Source organism: Scyliorhinus canicula, chromosome 9 (assembly GCF_902713615.1).
Source record: "Scyliorhinus canicula chromosome 9, sScyCan1.1, whole genome shotgun sequence".
NCBI lineage: Eukaryota > Metazoa > Chordata > Chondrichthyes > Carcharhiniformes > Scyliorhinidae > Scyliorhinus > Scyliorhinus canicula.
The window spans coordinates 138188506-138209393 of NC_052154.1; positions in this window are offsets into that span (position 1 = coordinate 138188506).

Below are 20888 nucleotides of genomic sequence, written 5' to 3' on the forward strand. Positions count from 1 at the left end.
TTGAGGCTGGTACGGGGGCACTATTTGGGCAGCCTGTGTCTAATGGAGTCCTCCATCGCCAAACCTCGCGCCCCCCCCCCCCCCCCCCCCCCCCCCCCCCCCCCCCCCCCCCATCACCACCAAACCTCCCCCACCCCAGGTAATCCACCTTTGCTTGTTTTTCTCCTAAAACCAACCACTCCCACCACGCTCACCAGAACCTGCCAGACCTGCCCATGTAAAACCATCCCCACCACCCCACCCCAACTCACCTTTGTTATCTGGCTCCAACGATGCTCTTGTTTTAGGTTTGGCCGCAGTATCAGCAGTGGCCACCACTCCCAGTGGCACTGCTGGAACTGGAAAGCGGCTGGCCATCACACATCTCCATTTTAATAAATTCCAGATTCATTGCTGCGATATTATCTTTCATCAACTTGCAGGACAAAATATCTTCATGGTTAAACAGGCAAAGGCACGTCTAACTATTAGTGGATCCCGTTCACTGTCCTGCTACAGCAAATTATGGCCCATTAGGTTTCAAAGAAGAATGAATGCTGTGAAATCTCCCCCGACTCACCAAGACAATGAAGCGAAGATTGATCTAATACTATGACCTATATTATCTTAATTTATGTCTGACTCAAACCTTTGATTTTGACACTTGTGCAAAAATGAGAAGTGTTTTATTCCCTCGCACTGGCATCTTTCATTTTGATGACCACTGGGGAAAGTATGCTGAACTCTAGGCATTATAATTGTTGGATATATTTCAAACTTCCTGAATAATAGTTAATAAGATGAAGTTAAATTAGCAATTGTGTGTGTTATTTAAATCCATGTCTCTTCCTGGCCTTTGCTAGTTTCTGCTATTCCCAGAAATGTATATTTTGCCTTTTGGGTCAGAGGAAACAAATCTCGAGACAAAAAGAACACCCTTAGGTTAATTAATTTCCTCTTGCTGAGCTGTCTTAAGGAAATGTGCGTATCATCTTTGACTAGCTTGAGTAATTAGTCCATGAGGGTCATTGAATACTGCTGCATAATCTGCTGCAGTGGTTTCTGACCAAGCAAATTAATTTGAAAACTATTAACAAATTGACACTAAATAAGTCAATGATATGGCTCAAGAGTCTAAGGACCTGAAGCAATTTGACCACCAGGAAGAAACTGAGATCACATTCAAACTGTGGCCTGACAGATTTTGTTATTGCAGACACTCAACAGTAGAAATCCAGATTGCTCATTAAGATACTTCACATATTTGTATCCCAGAGTTAGTCTGGCAGCATGATTTGTCAGAAGGACCTATATCACTATATCACACAACCAGAATAAAAATGATTGCTTTCAAATACATTATTCTCTTTCATTGTTGCATTTAGTTTCAGCTTTCAGTCTTCGTTTCCTTTGGGTTACATTTGGGTAAAATGAGAAATCACTTTCCTCACACATTAGGATTAGACGGGCGGATGCAGGGGGAATGTAGAATTCTGAATAATGTTTTTTAAAATACATTTATGGGGTGTGGGTGTCACAGGCAAAGCCAGCATTTATTGCTTACCTCGAATTATCTTCAATCTTGAACTGCTGCAGTCCTCGTGGTGCAGATACATCTACAGTATTGTTAGGGAGGGAACTCTTGGGCCCAGATTCTCCATTCCTGGGACTACGTGTTGACGCCGGGTCTGGATTCGTGGAGTTCTACGGCAGCAAAACTGGTGCCGCAGCTGGACCGATTCAGCGACTGTTAAGGGGCTAGCATCGGCACCATGTGGAACATAATCGGTTCCAATGAGAAACAATGCGGGAGTCGCTCGGTGTGTGATTGACACTCAGGAGGCTGACAAGCTGCACCGCATTTACAGACTTCGCTCCCACACACACCATCCCTGCCAACAAGATGGCAGCAAGGAGAGCGGTCCCATGATTTATGGTTGCCGGGCTCGAGAGCATCCTGGAGGCCTTGGACGAGAGGCGAGCCGCCCTGTACCCCAGTCTGGGAAGGAGGTTGCCAGCCACCACCGTTCGCGTGCCTGGGCGCAGGTGACAGAGGCCATCAACGTCACCAGCAACACTGTCCGGTTCGGTCAGCAATGCACTAAACAACTGCACGACCTCCTCAGGGCAGCCAGGATGAGTAGGCAGCACTGTGCCCCGGCACCAACCCTCGTCCCACACAGATGTTACCCCACCCCTCCCAACTCATAGGGTCGTTGAACCCCCACCCTGCACCACATGCCACCACCCGTAACAACCGTCATGGCAGGGTGCCCTGGCCACTGAAGCTGTCAGCTACACACACTGGGTTGCAGGGTCAGACTGACTAACACTGTGCACTTTCGGCTTCCACCTCTCCCAGGAGAAGGCTGCTCATAACCGCAGGGAATGAGAAGGGACTGGAAGGGGACCGCTGGACCTGCAGCCCATCCACATGGCAGAGTAGCGGGACCTGGATGTGGCCAGCAGGCATAAGGAAAGGGAAGTCAATGGGCTGGAGATCGGCCTCAGGTGAAGAAGTGAAACCCCGCTGAGTTGCAGTTCCCTGTGACATGTGAGTAAACCACGCTCACCTGCACACCACCCTCACCCCCCAACATGCTCACCCTCACACCACCCTCAACCCCACACCACCATAATAGCAGCCCCACACTACACTCACCTTCATATCATACACACCTCCACAACACTCCACACACCCTCGCCCCCACACAACACCATCCTCACACCATCCCCAACACCCCCACAATCCCCCGCCCACAGTCTAATCATGCATCTTGTCTTCTGTATTGCAGGAGCTGCTGGTGATGGAATGGGTACTTCTGGTGTCCACCTGTATGCCGAGCAGTGATGATGACACCAACATGGAGGGGACCCATATTCCTGAGATCCAGGACACCCCAGAGCTCGAATCCAATGTTGGTACAGATTTTCCGTCACAGCTGTCACCAACACCCTCCAGTATCCCACAGACACTCGCCTCAATTGGACACTTCAGTGAAGTGGGTCTTGGGACACTCTCTGGTGCACAGCACACAGATGCTCTGGAACCTCAGGTGGAGATCAGAGTGTGGGCCGACCTCAGGGACTAGCTGCCGTCGAGACAGGTTTCGGGATTCTGGAGCAGACAGTCCCATCTGTTGTCGAGATGCAGTCGCAGAGCCAGGGATTACATGAGGGGACATCAGTGGCCATCCAGCACTTGCAGGAGCAGGTGGAGGAGTCCAACCGCGTGCAAAAGCAGGAGGTGGAGCCAACCTTGCGTGCAACCCAGGCCAACACCACAAGGATGGTGTCTACGGTGGAGGCCTTGGGGCGTGAGGCTTTTGGCTATGGAGCAGCATGTCCAAGGCCTGGGGCAATCAGCGCAGGCAGTGGCTGAAGCCCAGGACAGGGTTGCCCTCTCACAGGCAGCAATGTGCCAGAGCCTCCTGGACATTGCAGCGGCGCTCCAGAACATGGCCCAATCTCAGCGGGCCATGGCTGGGAATGTTAGCGCCATTTTCCAGACTCTGCCCGACATGGGACAGACATAGAGAGAGGTGGCGCAGTCCCAGAGGGAGGTGGCACAGTCACTGGCTGAGGTGGCACAGACCCAGAAGGTTGTAGGCAGATGTTGGGGTGGCCTCAGGACCGTAGTTCAGCCAGCGCACACCACTGCAGTGCCCCCCCACTTCCCCGCCACCCCAGGGATTCAATGGGAGCATGTGATGGAATGGCCAGCTCGCATAAAGGGGTCACCCAGGTGGATGGTGGAAAGTGCCACCATGGGCAGGAGTTAGATGTTGCTGAACAATGCAGAGCATGAGCTCCCATCGCAGAGCGGTTCGTCATCATCATCCATCACATGGACCATAACCACTGTTACTGCCAACCCAGGGCCCACATCCCTGTTATGTGGCAGGTATGTATCACAGAGGGAGTTACAGGCTGGGAGGGGTGGAGATTTAAGGGGGTGGGATGTGGTGTGCGTGCCCCTGGCCAATTCCTCCCCCCCCCCCCGCAGTTGGTTAACCTGGAGGCGATCGGAGCGTCCCGGGCCATTGCCTCTGGCACACACGTTGTTCAGCCTCTCATGCCTGCCCAGGCTTTTGTCCTGCCAATGTGTGTTGTTGTAGCAGGTCTGTGGCCTCCAGATAGACTTCATTTACTGCGCCTCCTTTGTACTGCGGTTGATAAACCCTGACAACCAGGAGCCAACACCCCAGCCAGGGGGCAGCGGGGGGGGGGGGGGGGGGGGGGTCTCGAAGAGTACTGGAATTGTCGGGTGTGCCAGGATGAAGTGCACACTGCCATGGTGTCAGCCACAGACGTGCATGATGCGCAGCTGATGGTCACATATCAGCTGCACTTTCATTGAGTGGAACCCATTTCGGTTTGTGTAGAGTGACCTGCCATCTGTAGGTACTTGTAGGGCAACGTGCATCCTGTCGATTACCCCCTGGCTTGGTCCAAATTGAAAGGGATGTATTGTGCCGACTGAGCATATAGGGCCTCCATGACATCGCCATTGCACCTGTGCACTGAGCTCTGTGGGATCTGGACATGTCTCCTCTCGGCGCCTGGAAGGACCATGTGGCGTAAAGGTTCAGGGCAACCGTCATCTTGATAGCCACTGGGAGTGTTTCTCCCCCTTTGCCCCCAAATATGTTGCACTGACCCCCTGCTCAGCCAGAACCTTTGGCAGCATGCCCAGTTCAGAAGGTGCTGCCTGTACTTGCGAGGCCTCATGCAACGCCTCCTTTGTACCTCCTCCTCCTCCTACTCGTCCTCGACCTGTTATGTGGCCAGCTCTCCATCCTGAGCGGCTGCCTCCGGTTCTGCTGGTGTATGCTCCACTACTGCAGCTTCCTTCTTCTTCTCGAGCAGCTCCACAGAACATAGAACATTACAGCGCAGTACAGGCCCTTCGGCCCTCGATGTTGCGCCGAACTGTGAAACCACTCTAAAGCCCATCTACACTATTCACTTACATATAGAATTTACAGTGCAGAAGGAGGCCATTCGGCCCATCGTGTCTGCACCGGCTCCTGGGAAGAGCACCCTACCCAAGGTTAACACCTCCACCCTATTCCCATAACCCAGTAACCCCACCCAACACGAAGGGCAATTTTGGACACTAACGGCAATTTATAATGGCCAATCCACCTAACCTGCACATCTTTGGACTGTGGGAGGAAACCGGAGCACCCGGAGGAAACCCACGCACACACGGGGAGGATCTGCAGACTCCACACAGACAGTGACCCAAGCCGGAATCGAACCTGGGACCCTGGAGCTGTGAAGCGATTGTGCTATCCACAATGCTACCGTGCTGCCCGAATCGTTCATGTGCCTACCCAATGACCATTTGAATGCGTTTAGCATTGGCGAGTCCACTACTGTTGCAGGCAGGGCATTCCACGCCCTTACTACTCTCTGAGTAAAGAACCTACCTCTGACATCTGTCCTATATCTATCACCCCTCAATTTAAAGCTATGTCCCCTCGTGCTAGCCATCACCATCCGAGGAAAAAGGCTCTCACTGTCCACCCTATATAATCCTCTGATCATTTTGTATGCCTCAATTAAGTCACCTCTTAACTTTCTTCTCTCTAACGAAAATAGCCTTAAGTCCCTCAACCTTTCCTCATAAGATCTTCCCTCCATACCAGGCTACATCCTGGTAAATCTCCTCTGCACCCTTTCCAATGCTTCAACATCCTTCCTATAATGAGGCGACTAGAACTGCACGCAATACTCCAAATGCGGCCGCACCAGAGTTTTGTACAGTTGCAACATGACCTCATGGCTCCGAAACTCAATCCTTCTACCAATAAAAGCTAACACAGCATATGCCTTCTTAACAACCCTATCAACCTTGGTGGCAACTTTCAGGGATCTATGTACATGGACACCGAGATCTCTCTGCTCATCCACGCTACCAAGAATCTTACCATTAGCCCAGTACTCTGTCTTCCTGTTACTCCTTCCAAATGAATCATCTCACACTTTTCTGCATTAAACTCCATTTGCCACCTCTCAGCCCAGCTCTGCAGCTTATCTATGTCCCTCTGTAACCTGCAACATCCTTCCGCACTGTCCACAGCTCCACCGACTTTAGTGTCATCTGCAAATTTACTCACCCATTCTTCTGCGCCCTCCTCCAGGACATTTATAAAAATGACAAAAAGCAGTGGCCCCAAAACAGATCCTTGTGGTACACCACTAGTAACTGAACTCCAGGCTGAACATTTCCCATCAACCACCACCCTCTGTCTTCTTACAACGAGCCAATTTCTGATCCAAACTGCTAAATCACCCTGAATCCCATGCCTCCGTATCTTCTGCAATAGCCTACCATGGGGAACCTTATCAAACGCTTTACTGAAATCCATATACACCACATCAACTGCTTTATCCTCGTCCACCTGTTTGGTGACCTTCCCAAAGAACTCAATAAGGTTTGTGAGGCATGACCTACCCTTCACAAAACCGTGTTGACTATCCCTAATCAAATGATTCCTTTCTAGATGATTATAAATCCGATCTCTTGTAAACCTTTCCAAGACTTTGCCCACAACAGAAGTAAGGCTTACTGGTCTATAGTTACCGGGGTTGCCTCTACTCCTCTTCCTGAACAAGAGGACAACATTTGCTGTCCTCCAGTCTTCTGGCACTATTCCTGTAGACAATGACGACATAAAGATCAAAGCGGAAGGCTCAGCAATCTCCTCCCTAGCTTCCCAGAGAATCCTAGGATAAATCCCATCCGGCCCAGGGGACTTATCTATTTTCACACTTTCCAGAATTGCTAACACCTCCTCCTTATGAACCACAAGCCCTTCTAGTCTAGTAGCCTGTAACTCAGTATTCTCCTCAACAACATTGTCTTTTTCCTGCGTGAATCCTGACGAAAAATATTCATTTAGCACCTCTCCTATTTCCTCAGACTCCACACACAACTTCCCACTACTGTCCTTGACTGGCCCTACTCTTACCCTAGTCATTCTTTTATTCCTGACGTACCTATAGAATGCTTTAGGGTTATCCTTGATCCTACCTGCCAAAGACTTCTCATGTCCCCTCCTGTCTCTTCTTAGCTCTCTATTTAGGTCCTTCCTGGCTAACTTGTAACTCTCAAGGCCCTAACTGAACCTTCACGTCTCATCTTTACATAAGCCTCCTTCTTCCTCTTGACAAGTGATTCAACTACTTTAGTAAACCACGGTTCCCTCGCTCGACCACTTCCTGACAGGTACATACATATCAAGGACATGCAGTAGCTGTTCCTTGAACGACCTCCACATTTCAATTGTGCCCATCCCCTGCAGTTTCCTTCCCCAACCTATGCATCCTAAGTCTTGCCTCATTGCACCATAATTGCCTTTGCCCCAGCTATAACTCTTGCCCTGCGGTATAAACCTATCCCTTTCCATCGTTAAAGTAAACGTAACTGAATTGTGGTCACTATCACCAAAGTGCTCACCTACCTCCAAATCTAACACCTGTCCTGGTTCATTACCCAGTAACAAATCCAATGTGGCCTCGCCTCTTGTTGGCCTATCTAAAGACTGTGTCAGGAACCTGTCCTGCACACATTGGACAAAAACGGACTCATCTAAAGTACTTGATCTATAGCGTTTCCAGTCAATATTTGGAAAGTTAAAGTCCCCCATAACAACTACCCTGTTACTTTCGCTCCGATCCAGAATCATCTTTGCAATCCTTTCCTCTACATCTCTGGAACTTTTCGGAGGCCTATAGAAAACCCCTAACCGGGTGACCTCTCCTTTCCTGTTTCTTAACTCAGCCCATACTACCTCAGTAGACGAGTCCTCATCAAATGTCCTTTCTGCCAACTTAATACTGTCCTTGACTAACAATGCCACCCCTCCCCTTCTATTACCACCTCCCTGAGCTTACTGAAATATCTAAATCCCGGAACCTGCAACAGCCGTTCCTGTCCCTGCTCGAACCATGTCTCTGAAATGGCCACAACATCGAAGCCCAGGTACCAACCCATGCTGCAAGTTCACCCACCTTGGGCAGAATTCTCCGCCGCCCCGTAGGGTCGGGGAAACGCCTGGGGCCGCGTAAATCCCGCCCCCGCTGTGGCCGGAATTCTCCGCCAGCTGGGAATCGGCGGGGGAGGGAATCACGGCCAGCCGATCGGCGAGACCCCCGCAGAGATTCTCCGGCCCGTGATGGGCAGGCCTCTACCGCCAACGTGGTTTAAACCACCTCTGTGCTGGCGGGATTGGCGGCGCGAGCGGGCCCGCGGGGTCCTGGGGGGGGGGGGGGTGCAGGGTGATCGGACCCCGGGGGGTGCCCCCATGGTGGCCTGGCCCGCGATCGTAGCCCACTGATTGGCGGGCGGGCCTGTGCCGTGGGGGCACTGTTTTTCTTCCGCCGCCGCCACGGCCTCCACCATGGCAGAGGCGGAAGAGACCCCCTCCACCGCGCATGTGCCGGTGGTGACGTCGGCGGCCGCTGATGCTCCGGCGCATGCGCGGACTCACGCCGACTGGCGAAGGCCTTTTGGCCAGCCCCGACGCCGATCGGCGTAGCACCAAAGGCTGTTGGTGCCAGTTTTGACGCCAGTCGGCGGAGCGGGAGCCACTCCGGTGCGGGCCTAGAATTCCGCACCTTTGGGGAGGCTCGACGCCAGAGTGGTTGGTGCCACTCAGCTACGCCGGGACCCCCCCGCCCCACCGGGTAGGGGAGAATTTCGCCCCTTATTCCAAATGCTCCTGGCATTGAAGTAGACACACTTTAAACCACTTTCCTGCCTGCCGGTACGCTCCTGCAACCTTGAAACCTTACTCATGACCTCACTACTCTCAACCTCCTGTATACCGGAGCTCCAATTCAGGTTCCCAACGTAATTAATTAGTTTAATTACGCCAGATAGTCCTTTTGCAGGGCGTCCCCCAGGGTTGCAGTGACTAGGGGGTAGGCCACCACTGCTGGTTGTATTCCAATATCCATTGATTGCAGGGGGTGAAAGGCCAACAGGTTAGCATGGCGTACACCTCCTGTTATATTACAGAAATGAATATATTTATTAGTCATTTGTCTTGCCGAGTTGTATTTAACTTGATGATAAACAGTCAAAGTTTTCCAGTTGATGACAGATTATTTATTAAATAACTAAAATAATATACTTGTGATTTATTCTACTTTAATACTTTGACTGGTAATAGAATTAACTAAGATTCGATTAAATTAACAATTAATATAATACACTACACTCTGAGCTGGTCATTTCTATCCTCTAGCTGCAATACACACACACTAACACAAAGAAAGAGCGGGAAACTCCTTATATAGTTCCTGTTAATGTTGCCATCTAGTGATCATCTGATACTGACTGCAAATTAACTAATAATGCATTTTACACACAATAAGACATCAGGAGACATGAGTTTTACACCTTATACTTTGGACTGCCTTTGCTCACAGAATGGGCTGGGTGGATTGGGTAAAGCTAGAAGCAGATAAATCAATAAATATCTCAGAATATTATAATTTCAAATTGAAGTTTGACCCATCCAGTTATTATGAGTCGGTAGGCACAAATGCAATGTTCTACATGCAAAGGCAACCCTATCATTCCTCCAATTCCATCCGAGCAGTGGCACAGGGTAATTGCAGTGTAAAAAATAAATGCACAAGCTCAAACAATGATATTCAGAAAAATCTATAATGCAAGTATCGAAACAAGCTTTGTCGAGAAGATAAGGAACACATAATGCTTATTGATAACTGTTGTAAGTTTAATTTTTCGCTTGGCATCAGGTTTAACCAAAGCTAGTCCATCTCTGAGCATGAGAACATTCATGGGATTAGTAGTTGGAGGTGGTGAAATGAAATGAAATGAAAATCGCTTATTGTCACGAGTGGGCTTCAATGAAGTTACGCGCCTGTCCGGGGAGGCTGGTATGGGAATCGAACCGTGCTGCTGGCCTGCTTTAAAAGCCAGAGATTTAGCTCAGAGAGCTAAACCAGACCCTAGGTGGTGTGGGTAGGGGTAAAATTCCACTGGTTGATTTGTACATCAACATTGCAAAACTACAAGTTTTTTTCTGATGGGAATTTCTGACAAAATTGTGTTCAAGTGTGAGCTGAAGGTGATTATATGAATCCACTTTAATATAGTAACAGGGGCTACTCTTTCTCAGTGGGTTTCTGTTAGAGCTTCAATGACCACAAGGCATTAACTGTGCTTGTTTATTTTAGAAATCCATCACATCAGTTTCAAGTAATGTGCTTTTTTCTGACATATATATTGATCTCTTAATGGTCTGTGAACAGCTAGAGGTGGTGACCTTTACTGAATTTTAATGCGCAGTTATAATTTGGTGGACGAAATATCTCCTCTGAGCTCAGACATTTGGATTACTGGATGTAACGGATTCAATTAACTGAATTATTAAACACTTGCGCTCAGGGAACTGGTGGCACAGTGGGTTAGACACTGATCTTTCAATTCTAGGACATGAGTTCAAATTCACCTCAAGTTGATGGGGTTACGGTCTCCTCTGTCAATTGGCTGAAAGACTGCTATGTGATTAGAATTTGGGTCATCTCAAATCAGTTTTTATTATGTGAGGCTCATGTATAAAAACTGCACTACTTATCACAAATCTGACAGCCTCATACAGTTCACAGTATGGTGTGAGATTTGGAAAAACATTACAGGGTGAAGAGGCTCTACTACTATTGGGCTTGATATAAGCTATTGAGGCGGAGCAAAGGAAATAAATGTGACTCTGCATCTAACTTGTTTGATGCTGATATTCAGGGCACAGGGAGCCACATTTCACAATCTTCCTACACTTGCTCCCATTGAGGCAGACAAACTCTCAGATTTTGTGCAGCCTCCTCACTCACCCGATTGAAGCATGAATCTGAGTGCGACATCAGCTTCATGGTCAACAGGGCCCTAAGTGCATGAGATGCTAACAAGTGTTTTAGCAAGACTCCAGCTCTTAAATGCAGTCTGCCCATCCTAAAGGGAGCTACAGAAAGGAAGGTGCTGCTGTGTGCTGTGTGAGGACACCCAGATGCACAATTATAGTGCTGGAGCCTTATTAATGAATATTGACAGACGAGAGGTTATGAGGGATGATGGGAATTGGAAGGGCGTTGGGGAGAGGGGTGTGGGGAGAGAGGAAGGAAGATAGGAGACCAGCAAAGAATACCTTCCAAATAGAATGGGAGTCAGTGGCAAAGGAGGTTCATGGAAGGTGTCTTAACTAATAATGCATTTTACACAAATAAGACATCAGGCAGACGTGAGTTTTACACCTTATACTTTGGACTGCCCAGTCAAGATCGGTGAATGACATCTCCTATCCCATCACAAACCTCTTGTGCTGCTGAATGCCTCATCACTCACCTGTCAGCAGATCCCAGCACCCAAAACATTCAGATGCTCCACCTTATCCTCACAATAATGTCAGAGTTAATTCAACTGCAGACAAACCAGGGGGAGAAAATACTTTCTGTGTCACCTTAACCAAAGGTGAGGTCACAGATCAGTTCTACTTCAGGGGGCTCAGATGAGGACTTTGATGTGATGGCAGATATGAAGATGCTGATGAGGATGCACGCAGAAATGTGGGTTCTTTGGCAGGCATGCCAGACAGCATCTTTTCACTGTTAAGGAACTTGAAGCACTCCAACTGCAATCCTCGCCCAGAATGATTTAATTCTCCAAACACCACCATGACACCAGTGCCCTTGCTGTTGTCTATCAGTCAGTCAGCTCAGGCTGTGTTTACCCTTGCCAAGCCACTGCATTCCAAAGCTATTCCAAGCCATTCTCCAAGATCATCGTGCATTGAAATCAGCAGCCTGCCAGTAGCCATACCGCAGCCACTGGTCAATCACTATGTAAGAGCATGAGGATAGACACAACATGAGCACTAAGTAAATAGAAAAGGATCAATTATTAGCTTCTGCATGTAAAAGTGGATGTGTTTTTGGATTGAGATGTTATGGTAGTGCTATGGACTGATGTGTTGGGTAAGCTGGGTCGATGTGGACTGCGTTTGATGCAGTGTAGAGAGAGACAGGCTTCCAATACTTGAAGAGATGCAACACGATTTTATTGAACAACTAACTATAATACATGCTTAACTGTGGGTTGACACTATGCTGACTTGACTGGAGACCTGAGGCTAACCTGACCAGACTAACTGACTACCACATGGTGTTTGTACTGGCTGCTGCTCACGAGCTCTGACTGTCTCAGAGGCTGGATCTCGAGAGAGCGGGAAAACTGGTGCCCTCTGGCTTTATAGTGGTCGTGTCCTGTCTGGTGATTGGCTGCTGTGTTCTGTGTGCTCACTGGTCATCCTGTGTGTCAATCACTGCCTGCCTGCACTCCATCATGTAGCTGGATGTATATTATGAAATGGACAGAAGGTGGGGGGGGGGGGGGGGGCGTGGGAGAGAGAGGGGGGGGGGGGGGGGGAGTCCAGTGAAACAATACTAATTTTTCGTCTCATCTCCTGTCTGTACATAGAAAGGCATTTTGAACTGTTTCTTTTTAATAATTGGTGGTATGTTTCCCAACCCCCCAGTTTTATGTGTAATTCAATTTCTACTAAAAACTCCACAGCAAAATCGAGATAGTGTTTATTGCAGATTCAAATTGCAAAAAGAAGGGTCCGCAACGTGCCCATCACAGTCATACAGCAAAGAGAGGGATAAATAAAATAAGGCTTTGGAGTTCAGAGTCCACAGTGAAAATAAATATTGGTTCATATGGAGTTCCAGAGTCCAGAATCAAAGTCCAATGAGGTATTCCTTCATGGATAGCAGTGGGCTGTAAACCAATGCTGTACAATACACTTTTCCAGTACTGTTGACTTCACAAGGTGAGATAAGCAGGTAGAGATAAATCATTTTTGTCAGCGATGGCACAACACTTCCAGCAGAAGCAGGATTGATGGGGCCAATTGTCCAACCTCAACATAGTTCCTTACATGTGGTATGACAGTTAGATGTTAAAGCAGCAGACCCACCTATGCAGTTCAGCAAGGCAATATTACTTATTCCACAAGACAGAGGCCTAATAATAATAATCTTTATTGTCGCAAGTAGGCTTATATTAACACTGCAATAAAGTTACTGTGAAAAGTCGCCACATTCCGGCACTTGTTCGGGTACACAGAGGGAGAATTCAGAATGTCCAAATTAATGAACAGCATGTTTTTCGGCACTTCTGGGAGGAAACCAGAGCACCCGGAGGAAATCCACGCTGACATGGCGAGAACATGTAGACTCCAGACAGACAGTGACCCAAAGCCGGGAAGCGGAAATGGGACTCTGGAGCTGTGAAGCAACAGTGCTACCCACTGTACTGCCATGTGGGCCACATGACCCTCACCTCTCCACCAAGTCTTCCATGTGTATCCATCGTCTGAAATTCAGCTGGGTCTCAAAGACAGCCCAACATGCTGCCATTATGAGTTGAAAGGAATACTTGAGAGACTTTGGGCGGGATTCTCCGATCCTGCGCCGGGTCAAAGAATCACCGGGGGGAATGGGGGGGGCACGAATCCCACCATGCGCTCCAATGCTAGGCCGCCGATTCTCCGGTCGCTCGATGGATCGACTGCCCGCCGAATCCCGCCGGCATCATTCACATGTGGTCCTACCCGGCAGGACCTCAGCATTCTGGCTGCGGGGGCCGTCCTGGTGGGGGGAGGGGAATCCGACTCCGGGGGGTGCCTCCACGGTGGCCAGGCCCCCAATCGGGGGCTGCAGATTGGCGGGTGGGCTCATTCCGGGTGGGGGGTCCTATGTTCCTCCGCGCCGGGCCCCTGTAGGCCTCCACCATGTTGCATGGGGGCTGGCATGGAGACAGCAACCCACACGTGTGCACTGACCCGCGCGGCCGTGGCGCACATGCGCAGACCCGCACCGGCTGTGCTGGGGCCCGTATCGGCCGCTGGAGCTGTGTGAAGCACTCCAGCACCGTGTTGGTCCCCTGTGGGTTGGGGGATCGTTTCTCCTGGCGGCCAGATGACGCCATCGTAAAATGCTCCAGCTTGTAAGACGGCGTCAACACTGCCGCTAAAACAGAGAATCCTGCCCCTTTTCTCTTCACAGATTCGCTACCTCCTGTTGGCAAGCTTTGGTTATTAGATGCAAACGTCAGGGGCAGCTTGTGGCACAGTGGATAGCACTGGGTCTGTGGCGCTGAGGACCCGAGTTCGAATCCCGGCCCTGGGTCACTGTCCGTGTGGAGTTTGCACATTCTCCCCATGTCTGCATGGGTTTCACCCCCACAACACAAAGATGTGCAGGTTAGGTGAATTGGCCACGCTAAATTGCCTCTTAATTGGAAAATAAAAAAAGTAATAATTGGGTACTCTAAATTAAAAAAAAAAAATTTTGTTCACCCCACCTGAAAATAAAGGTCCCAAGTGCATCCTGCCTGCCTCTCCCTCTTCCTCCTGAAGTAGCCGATAGTTTCCTGACTCAGCCCACATAGTGGCTATGGTAAAAGACACAGCAGGCCAGCACAAACTTTGAGACATGGTCCAGCCTGTAATGGAGATTCCCCAGAGTAGTCTTGGCAGCAGAAGTATTGTTTTAGCATGCTGTTGGTCTATGTCATGATGATCCTGGTGGCTCCATGGCTTTAATTATATACCTGTTGCCCCTGGTGATTGGGTATCAGAGGGGGATCATCAACCAAGTGTCAAGCGAGACCCAAAAATGGTAGGAATGGTAGATTGTCTCAAAATGACATTACAGCTTGGAAACCAAAATAGTGTGAGAATTTGGCTTTCACTTGACCATACAGTCAAAGTCTCATTTACCCACTCTGATCTCATATCTCTTTTTCTTTATTCAAAAAAATGTTAACTCTGTTTCTGCCCCAATCATTAACCCTGGAGGTGAAATTCACAATCTCACAATACTCTGTATAATGAACAGTCCCTTGCTCTCTGCTCTGAATCCCTTACGTTTAACCTTACATCTATGATCGGCATTCCAGACCCGTCAATTATTGGAAACAGTCAGCTTCTATCTATGCTGTCCCAGCCATTCATCATTTTAAGCACATCATTTTGTAATCTGTTTTATTCTAATGAAAAATGTCTGCACTTTGCAGTCTTGCTTCATGTTTGTATTTCTGCATGTCAGGCAGCATCCTAATGAATCTGGATTGTGCCCTCTCCAAAGCCTCGATGTCATTGGTGTGGAGATCAATCCTGTAAGTAGTACTCTAAAATCTTGTTAAGGTTTTATACAGGCTCATAATTACCTCTTGACTTTTATATTCCATACCTCATGATAAAACCTAGAATTCCATTAGCTTCATTTAATGGCCATATAATGTCCCACGAACCTGTACCTCAATTTATTTTGCTCCTCCACAGCCTATTTCAATTTAAAGCATAATTACTATTGATTCTGTTAACCAAAATGTATCATTTACTGACATTCAATTCCATGGGCCATTTTTGAGCTCATTCTCGCATCTTATGAAAATCGCTTAATTACTTAATTTGTTATCCAAAGGATTAATGGGAGCTCCTATTTTAGGATGGAGATTTTGGGGTGCAGTGGATTATGATCCTCCTCTGAACCACAAGCTATGGGTTCTGGTCCAACCCAAGGATTTGATGACAAAGGAAGAGTTCATAATATAGCCAATCAGGTTGATTATTAACTTGCAAAACCTTCCAACGTGCCAATGGCAGGTATTAAGAGTGGGAGAGATCCCTGGTCAACCATGCAATGGAAGGAAAGTTGGAGCCTCTACCATGACAACCAATTTCTCCGCACTGCAGTGTGCAAGTCAAAGTGCATGTTGCCACAGAAACTTGGATTCCGTGAGTCGTTCGTAACAATACCACTATTTTGGTAGAACCTGAACACTTTTATATCACTCCCTCCGCAGTGGCGGAGTGATATTGTCACTGGACTGGTAATCCAGGGATCTAGGTAATACTCTGGGGACTGGGGATTGAATCCCACCATGGCAGATGGCATTTAACTTCAATAACTTTTGAGAATTAAAAGTCGAATGATACAGTTGCCAATTGTTGTAATACCTTGATATCCTTTCGGGAAGAACATATGCCATTATTACCTGGTCTGGCCTATATGTGCCTCCGGAATACCCAATGTGTTTGGTTCTTAATCATCTTCTGAAATGGCGCAGCAAGTCACTCAGTTGCACAAATAACTAAAAACAAAGAATGAAACTGGATAGATCACCCAGCATCAACTTAGGCACCTGATATGACAATGGCAAACTCAGGCCTGTTGACCTTTCCTCTGAGGGGTATGTGTCGTGAACCCCTGGGTTAGTACACAGTCAATTCCAGCCCCACTTGACCCGGAGGCACAACACAAGTGAAATTAGATTTTATTTTAAAATACCCGGGGCAGCATGGTGGCACAGTGGTTAGCATTGCTGCCTCACAGCTCCAGGTACCCGGATTCAATTCCAATCTCAGGTTAACTGTCTGTGTGCAGTTTGCATTTTCTCCCATGTCTGGTGAGTTTCCTGCGGGTGTTCCGGTTTCCTCCCACATTCCAAAGATGTGCAGGTTAAGTGGATTGGGCATGGTAAATTGCCACTTCGTGTCCAAAGGGTTAGGTGGGGTTACTGAGTTACGGGGATAAGGTGAAGGGCTGGGCCAAAGTAAAGTACTCTTTCCAAGGGCTGAAGCAGACTCAATGGGCTGAATGGCCTCCTTCTGCACTATACCTCTACTGAGCTCAAGAAATTGCAGGCACTAGGTTTGTAGCTTAGATAGAAGCAATCTTCTATTATGTGCAGTATTATAATTAATTTGGCAAAAATAAAACTATCTAATGCCCCTTTCTAACCTCCCCTTCCCCCCACCCCACCTCTTTCTAACTGACCCCACTCTCCATGGACACACACAAGCAAACAACACAGAGGGAAAAGAGTGTTTGAGAGGTAAAGAAAATACTGATACAACTAAAAGGATCATTGTTGCACTGGGATGACTCCTCGTTAGTGTCTTTTCAGCTTTCTTTTCTATACTTCTTCCTTCTAGGCAGTAGATGGCTTTCTCTGGCAAAGTTTCCTGTTTTTCTGTAGATTCAGGATTATTTCAAGTTTACAGCCAAGATGTACCAAGCACTGCCTGGATTTAGAACAACAAAACAGTTCTTTACTTTGGCAGAGAGCAAGAGAGACTTTCACTTTGCAAGGTCTTAACACTTCAGCCAAGATCCCTTAGAAAGCCTCACGCAGGAGCCAATCACTGACTGTTGTCAGGCAGAACACTGTCCTTGGCCAACCCACAGGTTGCCAGCCAACCAATCGAACCAACTTCCTCCAAAGCTGGTTCCTAAGGTCTACTCGGCGCCGAAGCGCCTGATTTCTTCTCTCCAATACAGAACCTGGGACACTGTCCTGACAAGCAGGCTGCTTCATTTTGAATCCTCTGCTTAAAGATACATTCTGATTATGGATCCATGGACCAAAAATAATAAAATAAAATAAAATAAAATGGGAACAAAGGAAGGGCTCTTACAACGTTGTGTCAAAATTGTGAGAGCTGTGTCAACAGTCTGATATAGTCATATTCATGTAATCATACCTTACAGACAATGTCCCTGGCATTACCATCAGCAGCGGTACAGTAGTTGGTAGGGAGTTGCTCTGAGACTCTGAAACTTCCACTCCGGATGCCATGACATTTTTATGTATTCTGCCGTCTCAAATTTATATGATGTTTGTCAGATATTACCATCTCTTTTGGAATCTGTGCTGGCTATTAGTGTTTTCCTTTACTTAGCTATCTGGTAATGCCATCTTTAATTAGGGTCTCTAAAGTATGCCTTACCACAGATGTTAAGTTCACTGGCCTATAATTATCCTGTTTAGTTCTGTCTGCTTTTAAAACTGAGTACTACATTGGCCACTTTTCAATTCCTTGGCACATATCCACACTAAATATGGACCTGAAATTTAATGTATAATGCGTCTGATCAGACCCTGGCATTATTCCTTCCTTTAGACTAAAATTTCCCTAATTTATCTTTCATAATATTGCTGTTCTTTACTCTCAATCACTTTAGGTTTCATCTCCTCTTCCATTTCCTAATGATGTAAAGTATTTGTGAAATGCTTCTGCTATTTATGATTGTTTTCCACAAATTGGCAATCCTCCCCTCTCAGGGATCTCAACTCACTTTTGACCACTTTCACTGATTGATTCATAAAATACTTGACAATGCGTTTTGATGTGGCACAGTGGTTAGCACTGCTGACTCACAACTCCAGGGGCCCAGGTTCAATTCCGGCCTCGGGTGACTGTGTGGAGTTTGCACTTTCTTCCCGTGTCTATGTGACTTTCCTTCGGTAGCTCCGGTTTCCTCCCACAGCCCAAAGATGCGCAGGTTGGGTGGATTGGCCATGATCAATTATCCCCTAGTGTCCAAAATGTTAGAGGCTAGGTTAGGTGGGGTTACAGGTTAAGGGGATAGGGTGGGGCCTGACCCTAGGTAGGGTACCCTTTCAGACGGTTGCTGCAGACTTGATGGGCCAAATGGCCTCCTTCTGCACTGCAGTGATTCTATGATATATTTTCCTTATATTCCCTCCTTTTTTCACTCTTAACCTCTAAATATTTTGTCACATTCTCCAAAATTTTTCATAGTAATATCATTAATTTAGTCCTTACAGGTTTTCTTCTTCAACTATCATTATCATTTCACCTTCAAGGTCCTTATGTGCAAATCCAGCCGATTCTATCACACCTGACATTCTGACTCAGGCTGGGTGAGATCTGGGCAGTGCAGCGCATCCCAAGGGCATGCCTGTTCATGCTAATATACTACCCCCAACACCATGGGCTCTTATCTTATTAAGTAGTCTTTTGTGAGGTACTTTATTGATGCTTTTCTGGAAATCCTTACCCCCTCACAAGGCAAATCCTGCCCTTCACCCATGGCTGACAAATAGGGGCATTCCACCCTCCCATCACCACGGGATTGCTGGATCACTCCTCCCCCAACCCACACAGCATGCATGAGGGTGGCATGACCCCCCACACCAACACCACCGTCAGTGACCACACCATCAAATCCCCCATCATATCCCCATATCAGAGACCCCTCCATGTCAGAGACCCCTCCATTTCAGAGAGGCCCATATCAGAGAACACTCTATATCAGAGACTCCCATACCAAAGATGCCCATACAAGAGACTTCCTTATCAGTGACCTCCATCAGTGACTTCCATATTAGAGCCCCCTATATCAGAGACCCCTCTATATCATAGACTCCATATTAGAGACCCCCTATATTAGAAATCCCCTATCTCAGAAACCTCATATTATAGATGCCCCCATCAAAGCCCCCAATATCAATGACCCCCCCCCCCCCTATCAGAGACCTCCATATCAGAGACCCCCCATCAATGACACCCATATCAGAGGCCACCCACACAACTAACTACAATGTTTATAAACATCTAGCTATGCTTGACAGGTCTTCAGTCGTAATGAAGTATTTCGATAGGTTGGTCATGAAGCGCATCATCTCAATGCTCCCAGAACACCTTGATGCACTGAAATTTGCATACCGCCGCAACCGGTCCACAGCAGACGCCATCTCTCTGGCCCTGCACTCATCTCTAGAGCATCTCAACAACAAGGACTCTGATATCAGACTCCTATTTGTTGATTACAGCTCTGCTTTCAACACCATAATCCCAGCCAAGCTCATATAAACGCTCCAAAACCTGGGACTTGGCTCCTCACTCTGCAACTGGATCCACAATTTTCTGACCCACAGACCACAATCAGTAAGAATAAACATCAACACCTTCTGCACAATAGCCCTCAATACTGGGGCCCCGCAAGGCTGCATACTTAGCCCCCTACTATACTCCCTGTACACACACGACTGCGTGACAAAATTTGGTTGCAACTCCATCTACAAGTTTGCTGACGATACGACCATAGTGAGCTGGATCTCGAATAACAATGAGTCAGAATGCAGGAGGGAGATCGAGAACCTAGTGGAGTGGTACAGTGACAACAATCTCTCCCTCAATGCCAGCAAAACTAAAGAGCTGGTCATTGACTTCAGGAAGCAAAGTACTGTACACTCCCCTGTCAGCATCAACGGGGCCGAGGTGGAGATGGTTAGCAGTTTCAAATTCCTAGGGGTACACATCTCCAAAAATCTGTCCTGGTCCACCCACGTCGACGCTACCACCAAAAAGCACAATAGTGCCTATACTTCCTCAGGAAACTAAGGAAGTTCAGAAGTCCACATTAACTCTTACCAACTTTTACAGATGCACCATAGAAAGCATCCTACCTGGCTGCATCACAGCCTGGTATGGAAACTGCTCGGCCCAAGACCAGAAGAAACTTCAGAGAGTTGTGAACACAGCCCAGTCCATCACACAAATCTGCCTTCCATCCATTGACTCCATCTACAAGTCCCGCTGCCTGGGGAATGCGGGCAGCATAATCGAAGACCCCTCCCACCCGGCTTACTCACTCTTCCAATTTCTTCCATCAGACAGGAGATACAAAAGACTGAGAACACGCATAAACAGACTCAGAAACAGCTTCTTCCCCATTGTTACCAGACTCCTAAATGACCGTCTTATGGACTGACCTCATTAACACCATACCCCTGCATGCTTCCCCGATGCTGGTGTTTATGTAGTTGCATTGTGTACCTTGTGTTGCCCTATTATGGATTTCCTTTTATTTTCTTTCTTTTCATGCACTTAATGATCTGTTGAGCTGCTCGCAGACAAATACTTTTCACTGTACCTTGGTACACGTGACAATAAACAAAAATCCAAATCCAAATCCAGTCATCACCACATCAAAAGCAGTTCAGTGCTTTCTACTGAGAAAAAGAGGATGTAAAAGCACTTATCTCTGAGATG